The following is a 25,628-nucleotide window of genomic DNA, read 5'->3' as shown; positions in this document are numbered from 1 at the left end:
CCAACTTCCTTTATACTCTAAAGGACTCACTCGATCTATCCTGTCTATACCCGACATGTGCTTTCTTCTTTTTCTGAACTAAACCCTCAATTTCTTTAGTCATCCAGAATTCGCTATACCTACCAGCCTTCCCCTACACCCTGACAGGAATATACTTTCTCTGGATTCTTGTTATCTCATTACTGAAAGCTTCCCATTTTCCACCCATCCCTTTACCTGCGAACATCTGCCTCCAATCAGCTTCCAAAAGTTCTTGCCTAATACCGTCAAAATGGGCCTTTATCCAATTTAGAACTTCAACTTTTAGATCTGGTCTATCCTTTTCCATCACTATTTTAAAATGAATAGAATTATGGTCGCTGGTCCCAAAGTGACCCCCCACTGACACCTCACTCACCTGCCCTGCCTTATTTCCTTAGTTTAGGTCAAGTTTTGCACCTTCTCTAGTTGGTACACCCACATACTGAATCAGAAAATTGTCTTGTACACACTTAACAAATTCCTCTCCATGTAAACCTTTACACTATGGCAGTCCCAGTCAATGTTTGGAAAGTTAAAATCCCCTACCATATCTACCCTATTATTCTTACAGATAACTGAGATCTCCTTACAAGTTTGTTTGGCAATTTCCCTTTGACTATTGAGGGGTCTGTAATACAATCCCAATAAGGTGATCATCCCTTTCTTATTTCTCAGTTCCACCAAATAACTTCCCTGGATGTATTTCTGGGAATATCCTCCCTTAGCACAGCTATAATGCTATCCGTTATCAAAAATGCCACTCTCCCTCCTCTCTTGCCTCCCTTTCTATCCTTCCTGTTGCATTTGTATCCTGGAACATTAAGCTGCCAGTCCTGCCCATCCCTGAGCCATGTTTCTGTAATTGCTATGAGATCCCAGTCCCATGTTCCTAACCATGTCCTGAGTTAATCTGCCTTCCCTGTTAGGCCCCTTGCATTGAAATAAATGCAGTTTAATTTATTAATCCTACCTTGTCCCTACCTGTCCTGACTGATTGACTCACTTCTGTTCTCAGCTGTACCCGTCTCAGATTGAGCTTCCAAAATCTTCCCTGTGATTGTTATCACGTCCCATCCCTGCATTCCTCCAAATCTGTGTAAAGTCCTCCCCTTCCTAAAACCCACCCTGTTTCTGTCACCTGTCCCAGCTTCCACAACCCTCCCTATCTCTGTAAGACACCCCCCACCCCACCCCCATCCCAGTTACTACAGCCCACTGTATCACTAAATGCCAGTAGTCACTATAATATCAGAGTAAGGTGTGAAAGAAGGAATACTGTACTGGGTTAATGATCAGTCGTGATCATGTTGAATGGTGGGACCGACTCTGTGGTCAAGTGGCCAATACCTGCTCTTCTTTCCTGTGCTTCTCTATAAACTTACTATCTATATAACCTCCTTCAGTCCCCACAGCCCTCCCTCTCTCCATAAACTCCTTCAGTCCCCACGACTCTTCCTATCTATGTAACCTGAATCATTCCCCACAAACCTCCCTAACTCCATAACCTCCAAAAGGCCCCACGACCCTCCCTATCTCCATAATCTCATCCTGACCCAATGACCCTCCCGTTCAGAGTAACCTCCTTCAATCCCCATCATCCTCCTGATCTGTGCTACCTCCTTTAGGCCCAACAGCCCTGCAGATCTCTTTGGCCCCTATCAGGCCCCACATCACTCCCTATCTCCATAATGTCCTTCAGTCACCACTGCACTCTCTGTGTCCATAATCTCGTTCAGTCCCTACATCACTCCCTATCTCCATAATGTCCTTCAGTCCCCACGACCCTGCTTATTTCCAAAACATCTATTACCATGATATAAACATGAACTCCCATAACCCTTTCTGCTGCCAGTCTGAAACCAAACAGTGTTAGCCTATAGTAGGTCAGGAGCTGAAATATGTTTGAAAGGATATGTCAATGAACAACAACTGGACCCTTAGAAACACTTTTAATAAAAAAGAGGATGTGTTTTTGAGCCTGTTGGATTTTATTTTTATTGTTGTGAATATAAATGGCAGAGTAGATACGGGTGTAGGAGTGGTTGGACTGAAGATACGATTTATTTGAATTTTCAGAAAACTTTACACAAGTTTCAATCAGGGCTAAAGAGTAATTTGGTAAAGAATAGGGCACCTTAACTGTCCGGAGGTGGGTGAGATATTAGACAAAATAGTGTTGTCAGAATTTACTGTGGAGAAAGACATGGAAGCTCAGGAAGTTGGGGAAATAAATAGTGATGTCTTGGAAAGAATCCTCAACAAAGGGAAAAAAAAGTGTTGGAATCTGAAAACAAATAAAGGTAGATCAATCCTCAGTCGCTTATTAGGTCGATCCTAGAATATTTTGGGAATCTGGGGAAGAGATTGCAGTGTTCCTAACATATATTTATTTTATCAATACACACAATGAGCGACCGGAAGACTGGAGGGTGGCTAATGCTGTTCCATCACTTAAGGTCTGCAGTGAGTAGCCAGGAAATCACAGCCCAGTGAGCCCAGTGCTAGGTAAGTTGTTGGAGGAGATTCTGAGAGAAAGGAGTTACATATATTTGGAAAGGCAAGGGCTGATTAGAGATAGTCAGCATGGCTTTGTGAGTGGGAAACCGTGTTTCACAAACTGGATTGACTCTTCGAGGAGTTGACCAAGCGATAAATGAAGGCAGCGCAGTCAGCGTTGTCTACAGCAAAGCATTTGACATGGTTCCAGGGGATGGAGAACATCTAGTCAAGAGGAAGAAGGAAGCTAATTTAAGCTTGAGGAACCAAGGATCAGAAGCAGGGCTATAGAGAGTTACATGGGCCAGCATGGTGGCTCAGTGGTTAGCACTGCTGCCTCACAGCACCAGGGACACGATTTCAATTCCAGCCCCGTGCGACTGTCTGCGTGGAGTTTGCACATTCTCACCATGTCTGTGTGAGTTTCCGACGGGTGCTCCGGTTTCCCCCCACAGCCCAAAGATGTGCAGGTTAGGTGAATCAGCCATGCGTTGTTCAAGAAAGGGAATAGAGATAATCCTGGGAATCACAGACCTGTCAGTCTTCTGTCTGTGATGTGCAGATTATTGGAGAGGGCTCTGAGGTACAGGATTTATGATTCCTTGGAAAACCATAGTTTGTTTAGAGGAAGTCATCATGACTTTGTAAGGGACAGGTCATGCCTCACAAATCTTATTGAATCCTTTGAGAATGTGACAAAACACATTTATGGCTCATTGAGAAAGTACAGAGCATGGGATACAGGGAAACCTGCCTGTCTGGAGACAGAAATCCTGGTCCTTAGAAGACAGAGGGCGATGACAGATGGAAATCATTCAGCCTGGAGCTCAGTGACCAGTGGTTTTCTGCAGGGAGAGGTCAAAAAATCTCTGCTCTTAGTGATTTTATGAATGACTTGGATGTGTGAGTGGAAGAGTGGGTAGGTAAGTTTGCCAATGACATGAAGGTTGGTGGAGTGGTGAATAGTGTGGATGTCTGCTGGAGGTTGCAATGGGACATTGACAGGATGTAGAGCTGGGCTGAGAAGTGGCAGATGAAGTCAAATCTGGAAAAGTGTGAAGTGATGTATTCTGGAAGGTGAGACTTGAATGCAGAATACAGGGGTAAAGGCAGAATACTGAATAGTGTGGAGGAACAGATGGATCTTGGATTTCATGACCAGAGATCCATCAAATTTGCCACCAAACTTATAGTGTTGTTAAGAAAGAATATGTTGTATTGGCTTTCATTAGCTGGGAGATTGAGTTTTAAAGGCATGAGGTTATGCTACAGCTCTGTACAGTCCTGTTTCGATCCCAATTAGAATATTGTGTTCAGTTTTGATCCCTTCATTACAGGAAGGATGTGGAAGCTTTATAGAGGGTAAAGAGGAGATTTACCAGGATGCTACATGGACTGGAGAGCATGTCTTATGAAGAAAGGTTGAGGGAGCTAAGGCTTTTCTCATTGGAGTGAAGAAGAGTGTGGTGTGATTTGGTAGAGGTGAACAAGATGGTGTGAGGCAAAGAAAGAGTGAACAGTGAGAGACCTCTTTATCCCATGGCATACATGGTACATGGGGGCATAATTGTAAGGTGTTGGAGGATGGGTAAGGGGAGATCTCAGATGGAGGTTCTTTACACAGAGAGTGGTGGGTGGGTGTAACGGGACATTTTAACAGACTCTTGGATAGGCAAAATGAAGGGTATGTAAGTTAGTTTGATCTTCCAGTCAGGTAAAAGATGGGCATGGCATCATGGCCGAAGCGTCTTGTGCTGTACTGTTCTGTGTTCTACGTTCTGTATGGTAAACTGGGTAATAAGCTCAGATCAATGTAAAAGGATATGGCATTCAGGAGGAGCGAGTGAACTGGATACAAAATTGGGCTTGATGGTCGGAGACAGAGGGTGATGGGAGACATGTTGCCTTTCTGACTGGAGACATGTGACCAGCGGTGGAGTGGGTCCACTGGTGTTTGTCATTTGGATAAATGGTTCGGATGGGAATATTGGTTTTGTGGGAAGTAACTTTTTTGAGTGACCCTGAAATTGTTGGTAAAGTGGACAGTGAAGAAAGTTATCTGTGATACAACAGTTCAAATAGTACACTGGGATAGTGGGCTGAAGAATAGCAGATGGAGTTTAATTAGATAAAGGTGAGGTGTTCCATTTTGGTGAAACAAACCAGGGTGGGTTTGTATAGAAAATGTTCGGGCCCTGGGTAGTGTTGTCAGTCAGAGACCCAGGGATGCAGGTGGACAGTTCTTTGTAAGTGGTGTCACAGGTAGACAGGTTGGTGAAGCAGGCGTTTGGGGTGGTTACCTTCTTTGGGTAGAGCATTGAGAGTAGAAGTTGGGATGTCATGTTGTGGCTGTACAGGACATTGGTGAGGCCACCATAAAAGCATTGTTGACCAGTAGAAAGTACTCATCTGGTTCACTTACGTCCTTTAGGGAAGGACATCTGACATTCTAACCTGGTCTGGCCTGCACGTGACACCAGACCCACAGCAATATGGCTGACTCTGTGCTATACTCTGGGTAATTAGCAGTGGGGCAAAGAATGTTGGTCCCACAGTGACATCCTTGTCCCATGAATGAATAAATAAAAATACATATATCCCTCCCTACCTCTGTAAACACCTCCAGCTACAGCAATCTGTCCTGGCTTTGTAACACCGTTCAGACCCTGACCTCTCTCTGTAACACTCTCACCACCTCCAGCACCTTCAGCTCTCCCAGTTCCTTTTGTGACATAAAACCTTGACAATTATTCCCTCTTCCATCTGACCTCCTCCTGCGAGCAGACTCTTTGCAATCCCTTTAAAACTTACTTGTAAAACTTTCTCTCACTTCAGGATTTTAAGTACTTTTTGGTGATCCTCTAAGCCCGATAATCTGATATGATCCTTTTTACTTGAGTGAGGGACCGATGGGGATTTCTTGGTGAGGATTTGTCTGTTTCAATGGAATGTCCTTTTGTTGAGTGTTTTACACTGCTCCTTCAAATGTTTTCCACTGTTCATTGACAGGCACATATTTCAGTCTGTTTAGCCTGTTTACCTTGGTCAGTTCTCCTCTCAAACTCATGTTATTGGTTATTTTTGTTTCTGCTTGTAGCTTGTCCTTTCTGTGATTCACTTTAAAACTTTATATTTCTTTAAACTGCACTTTATCACAATTTCGCAGAGGATCTCTCCAGGTGTCATTACTCATTCACAAAGTTTCATCACACAATGGTCGCTCTGAGAAAGTTACGTCCCTCGCCAGTTGCACAATGTGTTATTCAAAGAAACACTGAAAACTAATTCTCTGAACTCCTCTTCCAATATCACTCTTGCCAGTGTGACTGTCCCACATTTTGAATATTGATGTTTCCCAAAATTATCACAATGTGTTTGTTAAAAAATTCCAATGAGTTCCTGTGTAATGCAGTGATGAGCAACGGAATGCTTTTTGGTGGCTAAAACTATCCTGCTGCTTGTGTCCTTGGGAAGTAGTAGCCAGAATTTACATTCAGACTGATTCTACTTCATGATCTGAGACCAAATGCTTTCTCTGTGATGCCTTTGTTATCCATTATTGTTAGTGTTACCCATTTTGCCTGAGTTTCCGCAAGGTTGTGATCCATTGAATATTTATGTCCACCTGTTGTTCACCCTGTAACCATGTCTCTCTGTTATCTAAACCTCTTTTATCTCAGTGTCACAAATCCATCTACCTTATTGATAAGACGTCGTCCATTGAAAAAAAAACATAATTTACTCTCCCACAATTTCCTGTCACAAACCTATTCACTGAAGTACAGTTTTAGTTAATCGCTGTCCCATCGTGTTCCTTTTTGATTACCTTCAGTCACATCCCCATACTGTTCCGATGCTTCACCTTTTCTCTTTGAATTTGGAAAGCTCCTTTCACCTGGACCCTGTCCCTGCATCCTCTCTGTCAGTTTAAAGCCCTGTCCATAAACCTACTGTCATGATTGGCCAGGACACTGGTCCCATCACGGTTCCAGTGGGACCATCCTATTGGATTTTTTTATAAATCAGGTAGGGGATGTGGGTGTCTCTGGCTGACTAGCCTTTATTGCCTATCCCTAGCTGCCCGTGAGCTGAGTAGCTTGCTTGGCCATTTCAGAGGACCATTGAGAGGCAAATACTTTGCTGTGGGTATGTCATGCAGACCACGTGAGGATGATCAGATCTCGTTGTTGAAAGGGCAAGTGGGCGGCACGGTAGCTCAGTGATTAGCACTCCTGCCTCACAGCACCAGGGTCCCAGGTTCGATTCCAGCCGCGGGCGACTGTGTGGAGTTTGCACATTCTCCACGTGTCAACGTGAATTGCCTCTGGATGCTCCGGTTTCCTCCCACAGTCCAAAGACGCGCAGGTCAGGTGAATTGGCCAAGCTACATTGCCCATAATGTAAGGTGTATTAGGTCGAGGGAGATGGGTCTGAGTGGGTTACTCTTGGGTCGAAAGGCCTGTTTCCACACTGTAGGGAATCTAATCGAAGGGATTGTGATTTTTGTACATCAGCAATGGTTTCATATTTGTTTAACGGTTGTTCATTGCTATTTTTAAAATTATTGATTTTAAATTCCACCATATCTTATGGTGGGATTCAAACCTGCCTCTCCTGAACATTAGCTGAGGTTTTGGAGAAATGCCCTAACAATAATGTTATTACACCATCACTTCACCTGCTCACTGGTTGCTAATCCCTGAGCACTGATACATGAAGCTACACCCATTCTTCTAACATGACTGTGTGATCCTGAAGTCTTCCAGCACTCCAGTGATATCACTTAGTCTCTCTCCATGTAGTAACCCTCACTGTGTGGGTCTAATTGCTGCCTCTGTCAGCGTCTCTCACTCTTGCAGCTACTCTAGATCCTGAGCTAACAGAATTCTCCACTCCAGAGAGACGCAACAGCACCGGCCTGGGATGGAGTTTGGGATTTTCCAGATATCTGTTTGGGCTCATTTCCATTCTCCTTGTGTAACCCTCACTGCATCAGTCTAATTTCCCATTCTGTCTATCTCTCTGTCTCCTGTAGGTACTCAAGAAGTTACTGACTCAATAGACTTCCCAACTGCTGTGTGTCTCATCCATCACCTCATTGAAGATAGTTGGTCAGCCAGAGAGACAAAGGGAAGGGAGATCTGGAGCCTTCAATAAATCCTGCAGTGAGGTAAGATCACTCATAGTGCACAGAGCAGAGAGCAATGAGAGGGCTCCAAACATCACTTACAAGACATGACATAGATACAGTGCTGGAGGGGGAGCACAGTACAGTACAGTTACACCCCATGCTCAATCACCACGTCTACTTTAACTGATGTTGCACTGAGACAGCATCGGGAGTTCATAGTTATCAATTCAGTCCTGTGCTGTCTTAGTGAGCATCAGTACAACAGACGGGAGAGTAGGTCTCCGACGAGAGTTTGTGAATGCTGCCTGGGATATTTCTGTTCTGCGTTCTCCCTCCAACACTGTACTAAGATTCATTACTCTGCAACACTGTATCTGTGGCATGGCTTGTGCACCAGTGTCTTCAGTCATTTTTAACTCCTATAACAGTAGTTATCCCTGTAACCTGCTCCATTCCCGATAGTCCCTCCACATATTTGAAATGTACTGCATTCCAGACAACCATCCCTATCGCTGTAACTTGCTTCAGTGTCTACAACATGCCTTATTTTGGTACACTAATCCGCTTTAGCTGGATACAGAGTGATACAGCACGGAAACAGAACCTGTGGTCCAACTCCTCAATGCTGCCCATGTTACCTAAACTGAATGAGTCTCATTTGCCTGCATTTGGCCCTTATCTCTTCAAACCTTCTCTTCTCCATGTACCTGCTCAAATGTCTTTTCCATGCTGTAATTGTTCTTGTTTCTCCCATGTGCCTGAGGCAGTCTATTCCGTCTATGCACCTTCCTCTGTGGATGATGTTCCCCCTCAGCTCCCTCTTTAAATCCTTGCTCTCTCACCTCCTGTTTAGGACTCACCTACCGTTGGTTATTCACCATTCTTAGAGTCACCCCTTGGCCTCCTCTGCCCAAGTGAAATATTTAGGACAATGTTACAAATATCTCCAACGTATGTAACAAAGTGTTGGCCAATGTCGGCAAATGTGCCAAATGTCGCTTTCCCCAACCTGTCCACCTGTGATGCCATTTCCGAGGAACAATGTAACTGGCACCCCCTGGTCTCTCTCTCTCTCTCTCTCTCTCTCTCTCTCTCTCTCTCTCTCTCTCTCTCTCTCTCTCTCTCTCTCTCTCTCTCTCTTTCTCTCTCTGGTCAACAACTCTGGCCAGAGCCCTTCCATTAACTGTATTAGTCCTCCCTGGTTTGTCTTAACAAAATCCAACCCCTGAATTAAACTCCATCTTCCATTCCTTGATCCACTGGCCCAGTTGGTCAGTATCCCCTTTGATAACCGTATTTACTGCCCACGACACCATTCAATTGATCATCAACAAACTTTCGCACAATCACTCCTATATTTTCAACCAAATTGTTTATGTCGATGATGCACATCAGTGGACCCAGCCCTGATCCTTTCTTCAATAATGGAATCAAACCATATTCTTGTCATAACGCCATACAGCATGGAAACTGACCCTTCAGTTGATACCCACCATAATCTAAAACTAAACTCTTCCCAGCTGCCTGTTGCTGGCCCATATCACTCCAACTCTTCCCTATTCACCTGTTTATCCAAATATCTTTTAAACGTTGTAATTGTACCCACATCAACCCTTTTCTCAGGAAGTTCATTCCACACTCAAACCACCTTCTGTGTAGCAAATTGCCCCATATCTTTTTTTTTGAACACCTCTCCCCTCTAACCTTAAAAATGTGGCCCCTCCTCTTGAGACTCCCCCATCCTGAGGAAAAGGCAACTACCATTAAATTGATCTATGTACCTCATTTTTTTTCCATAAATCTTTATAGCATCATGTCTCAACCTCCAGGCTCCAGTGAAAAAAGACTCAGCCTATCCAGCCATTTTTCAGAACTCAGGCCTTCCAGACCCAGCAATATCCTGGTAAATCTCTTCTGAACCCCCTGCAGCTTAATAATATCCTCCCTATAACTGGGGCGACCAGAACTGGACAGAGTATTGCAGAACAGGCCTCACAAATGTCTGTGCAATCTCAACATGACGTCCCATATCCTCCACTCAATGGACTGAGCAATAGTCAGGCATGCCAAGCACTGTTTTATCCATCCTGTGATGCAAACTTCAAGGATTATGTACCTGAACCCGGAGGTCCCTCTGCACTAAAACACTAACCGAAGCCTTAACATTAGTTGTATAAGCTCTACCCTTGTGATGCATTTAATCGGATTCTGGAACTTGCCATGGCTTTGTGTTTTAAAACCTCCAGCACCACCTCTTTTATAACATGCACTCTTTTCAAGTCATAGAGATATACAGCATAGAAACAGACCCTTCAGTCCCCAACTCGTCCAGGCTTACCAGAAGATCTGAATAAATCCATTCCCTTTTCCAGCATTTGGCCCATATACGTCTACACCCTCACAATTCAGATGCCCATCCAGATACCTTTTAAATGTTGTAATTGTGTCAGTCTCCGTTACTTTCTCTTTCAGCTCATTCCATACACCCATCACCATGTGTGTGAAGAAGCTGTCTCTTCAGTCCCTCTGTGAACCATTCACCTCTAACCTTAAACTTATGCCCTCCAGTTTTGGACTCCCCAACTTCTGGGAAAAGGCCTTGAATGCTTACCCTATCCATGGCCCCCATGTTTATTAAACCTCTGTAAGGTCACCCCTCAGTCTCCGATTCTCCAGTGACAGTAACCCCAGATTATTCACCAACAACCCGGGCAATACCTTGTTAATCTTTTCTGAGCCCTTTCAAGTTTGACAACATCCTTCCTGTAGCAGAGAGACTGGAATTGCAGAGAACTCCAATTGCGGTCTCATGTATTACTCCTGTTCCCTGAGTTCCCCAGTCTTTCTCCACAGTAAGTTCTGGAATGAAAAAATTGTTTAGGATCTGAGCAAATATCCTGCAGTTCCAAACATCGATGGCCTCATTGATTTTTAATGGACACTATTTTGTCCTGAGTTACTTATACACTCTTAATATACTGATACAATCACTTTTGGATTCCCCTTTCCTTCTCTGCTGAGGCTATTTCATTTAGCCTTTCTCCATTCCTGTTTTCCACCCAAAGTGTATTCCAACAGTCCCTGTATATCCTCAGGGATTCCCTTGATCCAGCTGGCTATACCTGACATGTGCCCCCTTTTCCTTGACCAGACCCTCAATGGACAGCCAGTGTTTCCGAATGCTGTCAGCATTGAGCTGCACACAAACAGGAACATGCTGGTGGTGATCGATCAGTTTATCTCACTTTTAAAATATTCTCACTTGCCAAACTTCCCTTTCCCTGTAAATAATTCCCTTCCCCAATCACATTTTGAAAGTTCCTGGCTAATACGATCAAGATTGGTCAGGCTCCATTTTATACCTTGCACTTGTGGACCAGGCCTGTCCTTTTCCAAAGCTGAATTTCAAACTACTAGAACTGTGGTCACTTTGGCAAAATGCTTTCCCACTCACATCTCAGTCCCTTTCCCTACCTTAATTCCCAAGGGGAGGTCAGGTTTTGCCCCTTTCTCTTTTCAGGCTATTTACATATTGATTGGGAGTTTTCTGGAACACAATTACCAAATTCCTCCCTTAAACACTGAACACTGGCAGTCCCAGTCTAGGTTTGGAAAGTTCAAAAACCGTGCCATTCCAGCCCTATTATTATGGTTGATATTTAAGATGTTCCGACATATTTGTTCCTCAGTCTGCCACAGATTATTCAGGGTCAGCAGTCCGATCGTATCAGAGTGATGACCCATTCTTATTTCTCAGTTCCACTAACATAGCTTCACTGGGTGATCCCACAGGAATATCCTCTCTAAGTACTGCTGTGATGATTCATGCAATCAAAACCCCACCACCACACGTCCTCTCTTGCCTCGCCTTCCTGTAGCATCTCTACCTTTAAACAATGAACTGTCAGTCCTGCCCCTCCCTCAGCTGTGTTTCTGTAATAACTATAATATCCCAGTCCCATGTTCCAATCCATGCCTTGAGTTCATCTTCCTTAGCTGTCTGACCCCTTACATTGAAATAAATGCAGTTTAATCATCAGTTTTCCCCCATTCCCTGCTATGTTCTTGCCTGCCTTGTCTGCTGAAATTGCTGTCTTTAACTCGTGCACCAGCCTCGATCTTCTTTCTGGCCTTACGTTTATTTAAGGTCCAACACCCTGCCAGAACAAGGTTATACCCTCTCAAGCAGCTCGAGCAATTCACCCCACCAGGATATGGGTCCCTCTCCTGCTCCCAGTTGAGGTGCCTTTCCCACCCTGTCTCCCTGTGCTGACACCTTTAGGGATCTATGGACTTGTCCTTCAAGGTCCCTGTATTCCTCAGTACTCCGCAATGACCTACCGTTCATTTTGTCTGTTCTTCTCTTATCGTACCTCGCACAGAGTATTACCTCACTTCAATCAGAACTAAACTCTGCTTAGATTATCATCCGATCGACATCAGACTGCAGACGGAGACCATCCTCCTCACTGTGAACAACACCCTCACCTTTCATGTCATCTGCAAACCGACTGATGATACCTTCTGCTTTCACATCCGAGTTATTAATGTTCAATGGTTCCTGCACAGATCTCTGTGGTACACCCGGTGAAAGTATTCTGTCCACCAATTTTGCATCCAATTTGCCAACTTGCCTTGGAACCCAGTCCTTTTGGACCAGCCTTCCATGTTGGATCTTGTTTAAGGACTTATTCAAGTCCATGTAAACCACATCATCTGCACTGCCTTCATCAATATACTAAAGCACCATTTTAAAAAAAACTGAACTGAATTCCTCAGACAGTATCTTCCTCTGCCAAATCCGTGATGACTAAACCGAGTTGATCCTTACCTTTGCAAGTGTTGATTCATCCTCACAGTAGTTCAAAATAATTTCCCTCCCCCTGCTGTCAGACTATCTGCTCTGTAATTACCTGGCCCATCCCTGCTGCCCTTTTTGAACAAAGGAACCACATTAGCGATCCTCCAGTCATTCACCACTTCACCTGTGTCCAGCAAAGTATTATATTTATCCACCAGGGCCCCAACAATCTCTGGGTAATTAGCATGGGGTCAAAGAATGCTGGTCCAGGCAGTGACACCCACATCCCATGAATGAACAAATAAAAATACATATGTCCCTCCCTACCTCTGCAAACCCCTCCAGCTGCAGCAATCCGTACTGGCTTTGTAACACCGTTCAGTCCCTGACCACTCTCTGTAACACTCTCACCACCTCCAGCACCTTCACCTCTCCATGTTCGTATCGTGTCAATAAACCCTGACAATGGTTCCCCTTCCCATTGCCCTCCCCCTGCGAGCAGACCCATTGCAATCCCTTTAAAACTTACTCTAAAACTCTCTCTCACTTCAGGATTTTATGTACTTTGTGGTGATCTTCTCAGCCTCATAATCCAATATGATCAATTTTGTCCTGAGTGAGGGATCAAAGGGGATTTCTTGCTGAGTTTTTGTCTGTTTCAGTGGAATGTCCTTTTGTTGAGTATTTTACACTGTTCCTTCAAATGTTTTCCACTGTTCATTTACAGGCACATATTTCAGTCTGTTTAGCCTGTTTATCTTGGTCAGTTCTCCTCTCCAACTCATGTAATTGGCTATTTTTGTTTCTAGTTGTAGCTTGTCCTTTCTGTGATTCACTTTAAAACTTTACATTTCTTTAAACTGCACTTTATCACAATTTCCCAGAGGATCTCTCCAGGTGACATTACTCATTCACAAAGTTTTATCACACAACAGTCTCTCTGAGACAGTTACGTCCCTCGCCAGTTGCACAATGTGTTATTCTAAGAAACACTGAAAAAAATTCTCTGAACTCCTCTTCCAATATCACTGTTGTCAGTGTGATTGTCCCAGCCTTTGCGAATATTGACGTTTCACTCAGTGTTCACCGTGCCTGTATTAAACATTCCAATGAATTCCTATTTATTGCAGTGATGAGCCATGAAATGCTGTTCGGTGGGTGGTCGAAAACTGTTCTGCTGCTTGTGTCCTTGGCAAGTAGGAGCCAGAGTTTACATTCAGACTGACTCTACTTCATGATCTGATGCCAAATCCTTTCTCGGTCATGCCTTTCTTACCCATTATTGTTAGCATCGTCCATTTTGCCTGAATTTGCACAAGGTTGTGAACCATTGAATATTTACGTTCCACCTTTTGTTCGCCCTGTAACCACATCTCTCTGGTGTCTAAATCCCTTTTATCTCTGTGTCACAAATCCATCTACCTTGTGCAGAGACTTTGTCCATTAATAAAAAACATAAGTTACTCGTTCCCACAATTTCCTGTCACAAATGGATTTGCTGATCGACAGTTTTAGTTAAACTTTGTCCCATCCTGTTCCTTTCTGTTGCCTTCAGTCACATTCCCACGCTGCTCTGATGCTTCATGTTTTCTCTTTGGATTTGGAAAGCTCCTTTCACCTGAAGCATGTCCCTGCATCCTCTCTGTCAGTTTAAAGCCCTGTCCATAAATCTACCAATGTGATTGGCCAGGACATTGTTCCACTGGAACTGTGCTGGGACCAATCTGAATGGATTTTTAAAAAAAATCAGGTATGGGAAGTGGGTGTCTCTGTCTGACTAGCCTTTATTGCCCATCCCTTGCTGCCCTTGAGCGAAGCAGCTGGCTCGCCCATTTCACAGGGTCATTGAGAAGCAAACACTTTGCTGTGGGGATGTCCTGCAGACCACATGAGAGTGAACTGTTGTCTTTCTCTGTGTTTGGATTTTTATCAATACTTATTTATGGATTGTTAATTCCAATTATTAAAACATATATTCATTTAAAATTCCACATGGTTAGAAGTTCGAAAGAAGAAGGGGGGTGGTCACTTTGTTGGGACTGTATTGTAGACTGTTGTAGACCCAACAGATACCAAAGGAGCAGATGTATAGAGAGATTGCAGATAACTATAGGAATAATAGAGGAGTGCAGGCTGGAGATTTTAATATTCCCTGTATTGACTGGGCCATCTAGAGTATAAAAAGACCTGGACGGAGAGCAATTTTTCAAATGTGTCCAAGGGAGGTTCCTAAATCAATATGCAGAGGGTCCTACTCTACTCAGGCAGGTGCAACACTGGACCTCCCCTCAGAAAACGTGGTCGGGCAAGTGACTGAAGTGTCATTCAGAGAGCACTTTGGGTCCAGTGCCCACAACTGTCTTCGTTTTAACATAGTTATGGAGAAAGATCAGCAGGTCCACAGATTGAAGAGGAAAACTGGAACAGGGCCAGGTTTGGGGCCATTCTGCAGGATCTGGCCAGTGTCAATGCTGTGAATTTAAAATTGCACAATGCCCAGTTATAATCCAACTCGCTTTGGAAGCGCTGGTGATCACTGTAACAGATGAAAGGCTTAAACTAATTTTTTTTGATATTATGTTCTATGACACTGCCATCCTGTTGCTATAAATTCTGTACCTTAGGATTGTGCTCCACAACCACCTGATGAAGAAGCAGTGCTCTGAAAGCTAGTCCTTTCAAATAAACCGGTTGGACTGGAACCGAGTGTCGGGTGATTTTTAACTTAGTACACCCCCAGTCCGACACCAGCACCTCCACATTATGATTCCAATCGATTGGGTGAGTCCGTTTGAAGGAAAAGGAACAACTGGCAAATGGGAGGCTTTTCAAAGTGTGATTTGAAGAATCCAGGACCAGTCCGCCCCATTGGGATAAAGGGAAAAGCTGGCAGGGTTAGGGATCCTTGGCTGGTGAGGGATAATAAGGCTCTGGTCTTGAAATGAAGACTGCATACATTGGGTTTAAGAATTTCGTATCTACATATTCTTAAAGACACGATCAATCTGTGGAGCCCCTACAATCCTCTCAGTCCCTGTAATACTCCCAATCTGCAGAAGTCATTCTAATGCCTGTGACTCTTTCAATACAGTTCCTCCAAGACCCTCTATCTATGTGATATCTTTTCATTGCCAGCACCCACCCTGTCAATGTAAGCTCCTCCAGTGTCTCCATCCATCTACTCATTTCCACAATCTTCTCCAGCTCTTCCATGTGTAAACATCACCCTCCCCTCCAACCCTTCCCACTCTGACCAAACTGGAGGAGGTTACTAACGCTCCCTAATCTGTGAAACTGTCTCCAACCAAAATTGCTGTCTTTGTCACTTGGAGAATCTGTCTGACTCCACACCCCCTTTATCTAAATAACCTGCAGCACCTAAGCCTTCCTGTGTCTATAAACATCTTCAGTGATGACTACCCTCCATACGTCTATTTGTTTTTCCAATCTGTACAACCCACTTTATCTCTGTACCCAGCTCCATTCACCTGAAACATTCCTGTCTGTGTAAAACACCCCATCCTACCAACATCCTTATCCCTGTAAACTGCTCCATTCCTCCCAACCTTCCCATCTCCATGTCCTCCTGTCGGCCCGACAGCTCTCCACATTTCTGTAACCTCCTGTAGCTCTATGCTCCTCCCTCCCTGTGAAAGCCCCTCCAGTCCCCACAATTCTCCCAGTCTGGTCATCTGCTCCAGATCAGAGCATTGCTGTCTCTGTTACCTCATACACCTTTAGCAACGCCTCCTATTTGTGTCACTTCATTCAGATCGCATCCTCTCCCGCTTCCCGAAACCTCTTGCTGCCATCATAACCCTTGCTATTTAAAGCATGGAATACCACATTCCAGTACAAGTCCTTCCGCCCTCAATATTGTGCTGACCTTTTATCCTACTCTGAAGATGAAACGAACCTACATACCTTACATTTTACTATCATTGATGTGCGTATCCAAGAGTTGCTTAGATGTCTGTAATGTGTCTGAATCTATTACCATGGCTGGCAGTCTATTCCACGCACCCACTACACTCTGTGTAAATAACATACCAGTCCCATCCATGCCGACAGGATATCCCAACTCAATCTAGTCCTACCTGCCAGCACCTGGCCCATATCCCTCTGATATCTGAGCTAAACCTTCCGCCAATTGCCTTAAACTTATGTCCCCTTGTGATAGCCATTTCGCCATGGGAAGTAGTCTCTAGTTATCCTCTCTATCTATGCCTCTCATTCCCTTGTAAACCTCTATCACGTCACCATTCATTCCTCCTTCGCTGTGATCAGAAAAGCCCTAGCTTCCACAACCTCCCTTCTATGGGCATGCCCTCCCGTCCAGGTAGCATCCTGCTCAATCTCCTCTGCACTGTCTTTAAAGCTTCCACGTCCTCCCTATAATGAAGCGAACAGAACTGTTCACAATATTCGAAGTGTGGTCTAACTGGGGTTCTGGAGAGCTGCAGCAAAATCTCACATCTCTTAAATTCAATCCCCCTGCTAATGAAAGCCAACACACCATCCGCCTTCTTAACAGCCTGTCAACTTGGGTGGGAACCTGAGGGACACAGGATCCCTTTGTTCCTGCACGCTGCTAAGAATCCTGCCTTTAACCACGTAAAGGTTTTCTGCAGAATCCTCCAATCTAAAACTATCCCTATCTTTGCAATTTCCTCCAGTCCCTACAACATTCATAAACTGTGAAACCTCCTCAAGTCCATATATTCCTAATGTCTGCAAAATCCTCCCGTCCTGATGTCCCTCCATATCTCTGTAACCCACACCATCCTCCAGTGCCCTTCTGGGGAACATTGCAGAGGAAGGAGGAGTTGGAGAGTCTGGGCCATGTTACGAGGTATGAAGGACTGCAGAACCTGGAGGATGGTACAAATGTCGGAAGGGACGTGGGACTTGCAGAAGGTTAGAAGTTCCGGGATTCATTGAACCTGCAGGATGGGACAGGGGATGGCTTGTGGAACCTGGAGGATATTATGATTTGAACCACAGGTAATTTTTGATTGGACCATTCAGCCAATCTTACAGTCATAGAGATGTACAGCATAGAAACAGACCCTTCATTCCAACCCAGCCATGGCGGCAGGATATTCCAACCCAATCTAGTCCCACCTGCCAGTACCTGGCCTATCTCCCTCCAAACCCTTTCTATTCATATATCCATCCAAATGCTTCTTAAATGTTGCAATTGTACCATCTGTAAGATTGGCTGAAAGATCCAATCAAAAATTACAGGTGGTTCAAATCATAACATCCTCCAGGTTCCACAACCCATTCATGGTCTCATCCTGTAGATCAGATACCCCAACCCAATGTAGTCCCACCTGCTAGCACCCGGCCCATCTCCCTCTAAACCCTTCCTATTCAGATACCCATCCAGGTGCCTTTTAACTGTTGCAATTGTACTAGCTTCCACAACTTCCTCTGGCACCTCTTCCGTACATACACTATCCTCTACGTGAAAAAGTTGCCCCTTAGTTCTCTTATATATCCTTCTATTCTTACCCTAAACCTCGCCCTATAATTCTGGAAACACATACCCCAGGAGAAAGACTTTGTCTATTTACCCTATCCATGCCCCTCTTGATTTTATAAATCTCTATAAGGTCACCCTCAGCCTCCGACACTCCAGGAAAAACAACCATCACCTGTTCAAACTCTCCCTACAGCTCAGCCCTGGCAACATTCTTGTAAATCTTTTCTGAACTCTTTCAAGTTTCATAACATCCTTCCGATATGAAGTAGAATAGAGTTGCATGCAGTATTCCAAAAGTGACCTCACCACTGCCCTGTACAGCCGCAACATGACCTCCCAACTCCTGTACTCAATACTCTGACCAATAAAAGAATGTATACCAAGCGCTGCCTTCGCTATCCTAACTACCTGTGACTCTACTGTCAAGGAACTCTGTATTTCATTTGAAAAATTGCATAGACGGGTAGAGTGGCCCGAGGTCTTCTGGGTAATGCTAGTTCAGTCTAAGCTGGTAGGCAGAGCCAGTGAAATATTTGCAGCGCTGTCTGATGAATGGTCGAGAGATAATGCACATGTCAAACAGGCTGTTTTAAGTCCTTATGGATTGCTTATGAAAGGGAAGCCACTACAATTCCCTTTACCGTACCATCGCTATCTGTCAAAGCTCCTTCAGGTCTATATCCTCCGAATTGTTGAAACCTGCTCTTACCTTTGCAACTCCCATTATTTCCTAACATTGTTGTGTCTCTTAAACCACCCCTATCAGTTTAATCTCCTCCACTGCATACAACACTCCTAGTCTGTGTAATCTCTTCACATCCTTCAGTTTCTATATTCCTATGTATTGGTGTGATTGCTTTGTGGCCATTGTATTCTCGTTTATATCTGCAAAAGGCTCCGCTCACTGCAGTACATCCTAGCTCAGAAGTGAATCTGGTCTCTTACAAGCTTCTCTACGACTCTCTCCTCCAGTATCTATAAGCTTCCCTATCCCTGTCGTAACTTGCAGCATGTACACCACTCTCTCTCTGACATACCTTCCAGTGCATAAACTCATCTCTCCTTCTAACTTTATCCAGTCTACAACTTCCTCCCTATCCGTGCAACATTATCCAGTCTATATCATCTTCCATGTGTTTGCAACATTCTGCAGTCCAGACCACCCTCCCTTTCCCTGTAATATTCTCCAGTCCATACCATCCTCCCTCTCACTGTGATATTCTCCAGATCCCACACCTGTTGTTAAATGTACGACATCCTGGAATCCTGTGAATGTTTCTACGCCCTGATCAACATAGTCCATGTAACAATCCACAACCCTATACACATCCCTCTCTCTGGAATATCATCAAAGACGCTTTATCTCTCTAACTTCCTCCAAGCAATAAAATGTTTTCTCCTGCGAACATTCTGTAGCAACTGTAACTATGTTTAACCCTGCGACATTGTCGCGCCCTCAAACTTCTCTCCCACTCTGTGGCCTCTATCCATCCCTCAAAGGCCCTCTCTCGGTGACACGTGCCATGCATTTGCAACAAGGCAGATGGAATGACAGCATTAACTGAAGGGAACAGATATGATCGAACTGTTATTGTGGAGGGGTGGCTGCAGAATGACCGTGGCTGGGATGTGATTATTGAGGGGTCGTAGGGATTTAGGCAGGATCAGCAAAAAACCAAACAAGGTCCTGTTTTGTTGTGAAGAAAGAATGCAGTCAGTGCATTAGTGAGAGAGCCAATTTAATCTGGGAATCAAAATATCGAGTCATTTTGAATGGACAGCTTCCAAATAGCAAGGGGGATCTGGAAGATAAAATCACAATCCATGCTCGTTGTTAAGTTGGTTGCAATATTTTCTTGGTGATAGTAGACAGAGGTATGTGGAGTGGTCAATTTCTGATTGGACGTCTGTGGCCAATGCTGTTTCACAAGGATCAGTGCTGTGATGTCTGCGTGTAATTTATATCTGTGATTCAGATGAAAAGGTCAGCAGTTTGAGTGGTAATTTTGCGGACGACATTTGGAAAGGCATGTAATGATTAGGGATAGTTAAGGGAATTGTGGATAGTGAGGAAGAGTGTTAAAGGTTGCAGTAGTATGTAGATCAGCTGGAACGCTGGGCAGAGATGTGGCAAATTGAATTACATCGGGACAGGTGTGAAGTGATGCATTTATGAAGCCAAATGGAAGAGAGTAGTACACTAATTGACTAGTTGGAAACATTGATAAACAGAGAGACATTGGAAGCAAATCCACAGCTCCCTCAAAATAACAACACAACAGGATGTGGTGATAAAGGAGGAGTATGGTAGGTTTCCCTTCATTGGTCACAGTATTGAGTACAGATGTTTGCATGTCATGTTGTGACTGAATGAAACTTCAGTCGGCCATGTTTGGAAGGTTGCTTGTCGTTCTCATCGACACACCATAGGAAGGGTGTGGAGGCTTTGGGGAGCGTGCAACAGAGGGTTGGCAGAATGTTGCCTGGATGAGAATGTGTTTACTGTTAGGAGGTTGGACGCAGTTGGATTGTTTTGCGTGAGTATCGGAGACTGAGGGGTGACCTGGTACAGGTATATAGCATTAGGAGAGACGTGAATAGTGTAGATAATTGGAATCCTTCTTCCAATGTAGAAATATCAAATATTAGGGCGCATCGGTTTAAGGTGAGAGTGAGAAGTTTTAAGTGAGATGAATGAGACCAGTTGTCTTTACCGAGAGGGTGGAAGCTGCTCAGGAGGTGGGAGAGGTGGAAATAAGAGCAAAGTTTTGAAGGGCATGTAGACAGAAACATGAACAGGCAGAGAATAGAGGGATATCGCCCATGTGCAGGCAGATGGGATTAGTTTAGAATAGCATCATTGTCAGTACAGCCATGGTGGGCCGAAGGGCCTATTACTCTGCTGTACTGTTCTAGTTTCTAACTTCACGGTATCCACCCTGTCAAAGCCCCTCCAAATCCTGGATGTTTCATTCAATTTCTTTCCCATTCTTCAAAATCCCATTCGGTTCAAGGGCAATCTACTCCACCTCTTCACATTGGAAAATCCCCCATCTCCAGAATCAGCCGAGTGAACCTTCCCTGGCCTGCCTCCAACACAAGAATGTCTTTCCTTAGGGCACACATACTATTCATTATAATCTAGGTGTGGTCTGACTTGTACCTTGCATCGTTTTAGCAAGACCCCCCTATTTTTAGACTCCATTCCCTTTGTAATAAATGACAACATTTGATTTGCCTTCTCTATGACCTGCTGATCCTGTAAGCTACCTGTTTCAGATTGATACACAACGATTCCCAAAATCCTTTGTGCAGTCAGTCTGAAACCAAACCTTGTTAGTCTGACAGTAAGTCGGGAACGTGCTGGAATGTGTTTAAAAGGATATGACAATAATTGATAACTGGATGTTTAGAAACAAAGGGAGCTGTATGATTTTATAAAAGTGGAATATTTTTAAATCTTTTGGATTCTATATTTTGGTGTGACCATAAATGCAGAATAGATAAGGTTGGGGGAGGCTAGTTGCGGTAGAGGGATATTTGAAATTTCAGAAGCATTTTGACAAGTTTTCACAGGGGCAAATCTTAGCTCGTGAGAGAATAGGGCCCCTGAAAGGTCAATGAGGCTGTCTGTGTGGAATCACTGCTGATGGGTGAGATACTGAACACATATTTTGTTTTTGGATTTACTGTGGTGAAAGACATGGAAGCTCGGAAACTTGGGAAAATACATAGTGATGTCTTGAAAAGAGTGCACATTGGAGAACAGGAGGTGCTGGATGTCTTAAAATGCAATAAGTTAGATAAAACCTTGGGACATGGTCAGATGTATCCCAGCGCCTTGTGAGAAGCGAGGGAAGAAATTACAGGGCCCCTTCCAGAGATATTTGTTGCATCGACAGCTACTACGGACCAGTGAGACTGATGGCAGGGTGATAAGGTGTTGGACGAGATTCTGAGAGAAACGATCATCGTGCATTTGGAAAGGTAAGGACAGATTAATGATCATCAGCATGGCTTTGTGCACGGGGAATCATGCCTCAAACCTGAGTGTGGAGGTAGACAAGTGAGACGTCAAAGCAGAGCAGTACACGATGTCCACATGAAGGTTATCAAGGCCTTTGACAAGGTTCTGCATGGCAGACTGGATCGTAAGTTTAGATCACACATAACCAGGGAGCACTCACTAACTCGATACAAAACAGGATTGATGGTAGGAGACAGAGCATGTTCATAGAGGGTTGCCACTCAAACTGCAGGCCTGTGACCAACGGTGTACTATAGGGTTCGGTGCTAGGTCACTGTTGTGCATCATTTGTCTAAACAGTTTGGCTGATAGTACAGGAGTCATGGTTAGCAAGTTTGTGAGTGAGACTGAAATTGGTGATAATGTGGACAGTGAAGAGGGTTATCGAAGAGTACAATGGGATCAACACTACTGCTGGACCAGTGAGGTTAGGAATAACAGGTGGAGAAATCCAAGAAGTTGTATTGTGGTAAAGCAGACCAGGCTGGACTTGTACAATTAATGTTTGGGCCCTGGGTACTGTTGTCAATCAGTGACCCAGGGACGCAGGTACACAGTTTTTTGAAAGTAGCGTCACAGGTAGACAGGCTGGTGAAGCAGGTGTTTGGGAGGGTTACCCTTCATTGGGCAGAGCATTGAGAGTAGGAGTTGGGATGTCATGGTGTATCTGTACAGGACATTAGTGAGGCCTCTGTATAAACATTGTTGATTATCTGGTAAAAATCAACTTGTTCACGTATGTCCTTTAGTGAGGGATATCTGACATTCTTACCTGGTCTGGCTCACATGTGACTCCAGTCACACAGCAATATGGCTGACTCTGAGCTGCCTCTGGGCAATTAGCAGGAGGGCAATGTATGCTGGTCCAACCGGTGACATCCTCATGCCGTGAATGAATCAATGAAAAAATACATATGTCTATCCCTACCTTTGCAAACAGCTCTAGCTACAGCAATCCGTACTGGCTTTGTAATGTTGTTCAGGCCTTTGCCCCTCTCTGTAACACTCTCACCACCTCCAACACCTTCAATCCTCCCTGTTCCACTACTCTGATTAAACACTGACAATGTTTCCTCTTCCTACTGCACTCCTCCACATTTCTAAATGTTAGTTACTTCAGAATTGATCGGTTCTTTTTCATCTCTTAATCAAATCGGCCAAGACCGTCTGAAGTGGGGAAAGAGCATTGGGAAGGTGTTGAGCACCTCGAGACTTTCTGTGGGGAAAACGGGAATCCAGGAGAAAACAGCACAAGGAGCGCGCTGTCACACCTCCACCCCACCCACCCCCTTTCCATGTCCACCTTCTGCCTCAAGTGTAACAGAGTCTGTGGAAGGCCACATCGGTCTGCACAGCCAACTCCAGACTCCCCCATCCCCACTGAGAGTGGGAGAGAGTCAGCCTCATCTGTGAGCCACTGCCAAAGAGATGATGAGATAGGAAGGTTGAATCCCCTCACAATTATCCCAGTGTGTTTGTTACAAATTCAAATAATTCCCTGTTAATGCACTGTCTAATAATGTGCTATCACTCAGTATCTCTCCATCTGGTATCCCTCGCTGTGTGGGTCTATTTACTGCCTCTGTCAGCATTTCTCCCTCTTACAGATGGTCTGAGATCCTGAGTCAACAGAATTGTCCATTCCAGAGAGATGCAGCAGCACAGGCAAGGGATGGAGACTGGGATTATCGAGATCTCTGCTGCACTCAGCGCCACTCTGCATGTGTTCTCCTCATTGCATCAGTCTAATTTCCCATTCTGTCTATTTCTGTCTCATGCAGCTCATCAGGATGTTCCTAACTCCTTTCTCATCCATCACCTCATGGAAACTGGTTGGTCAGCCAAGAGAAATGGAGAGGGAGATCTGGAGCCTTCAGTAATTCCTGCAGCTGGTAAAATCACTCACAATAAACAGTTCAGGGTGAGGTAGACCAGGAAGACAGGACAGAGATATAGAGCTGGGCAAGGAACAGCAACATTCTAGACTTCATTCTCACCATCTTGTGAGGGTCCTGCTTTCACCTCTGCTGTACTGGTCCTCAATGCGACAGCACAGGGGATCGCAGGCATCAATCCTGGCCCATGCTGTGTTCGTGATCTCTGTAATATCCTCCAGCCCCAATAATCCTTCCTCTGTCTGGAGTCTCCTCTAGTCCACATCATTTTCTGTTTCTCTGTCTCTGTCTCTGTCTCTGTCAGGTTCTCCAGTCCCTAACACCCTAATCCCTAACCTTCTCCAGTAGATACTAAATTCCTTCATCCCTGTAAACCCTGACAGCCCTGTCTATCCCTGTAAGCTTCTCCCATCACTATCACCCTCCATGTCAATGTATTTGTCTTTAACCTCTCCATCGGTCCCTACCTATGTAATCTTCTCCAGCTCCTACAACCCTTCCTTAGCTGTGAAAAATTTGTAATCTCCTTATCCTTCTCCAATTCTTTGATCTTTACCTTGTTAAATTTCACCCTCATTCCCGACCCCCATACCCCTCCCGACTTCAGGAACCTCTTTCACTTTGCGCAACCCTCCCCATTTGTGTAATTGTCTCCAACCCAGTAACCTGGACTTCTCCATTGCGTTCCTATCTATGTCGACTCCAGAGCCTAGAAGCCTTCTTATATCTGTAAATGTCTTCAATCACAACAACCTTCCATATCTCTGTTAGTATACACAATAATCTCCTAGATGAAACAGCCCCCTGTCTGTGCCTCTCAGTCTGCCTGCCTCTTCCTAACTCCATCCCTATCCCTATCTCCAGAATCTAATCCAGCTCCCTCTCTCTCTGTAAATTCCTCCAATCCCCACACACCTTTGTCCCTCTGACATTCTTGACCAGATGTCACTGTGTTTACTTCTTAGCCTCCCTATCTCTGTAACCTCTACCCATCTGTTCAACCCCCCACTACTGAGGAATGACTCCCTTTATTCGCCATAAGGCAGATGGAATGACAGTGAACAGATATGATGGAACTGTCATTACGGAGGTGTAGCTGCAGAATGACCATTGCTGGGAAGTGAATACGAAGGGTTGTTGGGATCGAGTTATAGAGTCAGAGAGATGTGCAGCATGGAAACCGACCCTTCGGTCCAACCCATCCATGCTGAGCAGATATTCCAACCAAATCTAATCCCAATATGCAGACTAGGCAAAAAGCCAAAAAGTTGTGAAGGAAGTATGAGGTTAATGCATTAATGAGACAGTCATGTAGATCTGAATATCAAAAGTGGAGCTGAGAATAACCAAGCAGCAGCAACCATTAGCAGGAATTCTTTTGTAGGCACCAAACAGTGATGGGAATGTCAATATGGTTACAGTCAGGACGCTGAATGTACTTATGGCAAGGGCAGTACAGTAACTGTGTGACAGTGGTCTCTATGCCAACGAGCGTGTTGCATTTAATTTGTTGGTGTGAATATAAATGGCAGAATTGTAAGGGTGTAGGAGGGGTGTAGTGGTATAGGGGATATGGTGTATTTGAATTATCAGAAGCCTTTATGCAAGTTTTAACAGGGAAAAGAACGGATAAAGGAAGCACATGGTGAGGGGAAGAAACTGACAGGACAGCGTACCTGCAGAGTTACTGCCTTTGCTGTTTGAATTCATGTATCGCTGGATATCGGAGTGCATTTATCGGATTTAAAGGTTACTGTAGATTATATCTG

The 25,628-nt window shown here is 44.4% G+C and overlaps 1 long non-coding RNA gene across 2 annotated transcripts in view; it reads left to right on the top strand.

The window, feature by feature from the left end:
- Positions 1–25,628, top strand: part of LOC140471568 (uncharacterized) — a 92,652-nt gene that overhangs the window by 59,611 nt on the left and 7,413 nt on the right. For both annotated transcript variants that reach the window (XR_011957105.1, XR_011957104.1), the window contains exons 5-6: positions 7,553–7,687; positions 23,746–23,856. This is a non-coding gene — a long non-coding RNA (uncharacterized lncRNA). The remainder of the gene's footprint in view (positions 1–7,552; positions 7,688–23,745; positions 23,857–25,628) is intronic.

Source organism: Chiloscyllium punctatum, unplaced genomic scaffold, assembly GCF_047496795.1.
Source record: "Chiloscyllium punctatum isolate Juve2018m unplaced genomic scaffold, sChiPun1.3 scaffold_121, whole genome shotgun sequence".
Taxonomy (NCBI): domain Eukaryota; kingdom Metazoa; phylum Chordata; class Chondrichthyes; order Orectolobiformes; family Hemiscylliidae; genus Chiloscyllium; species Chiloscyllium punctatum.
Note: the sequence above shows the minus strand (reverse complement) of the source record. Positions and strands in the feature narration are given on the sequence as shown.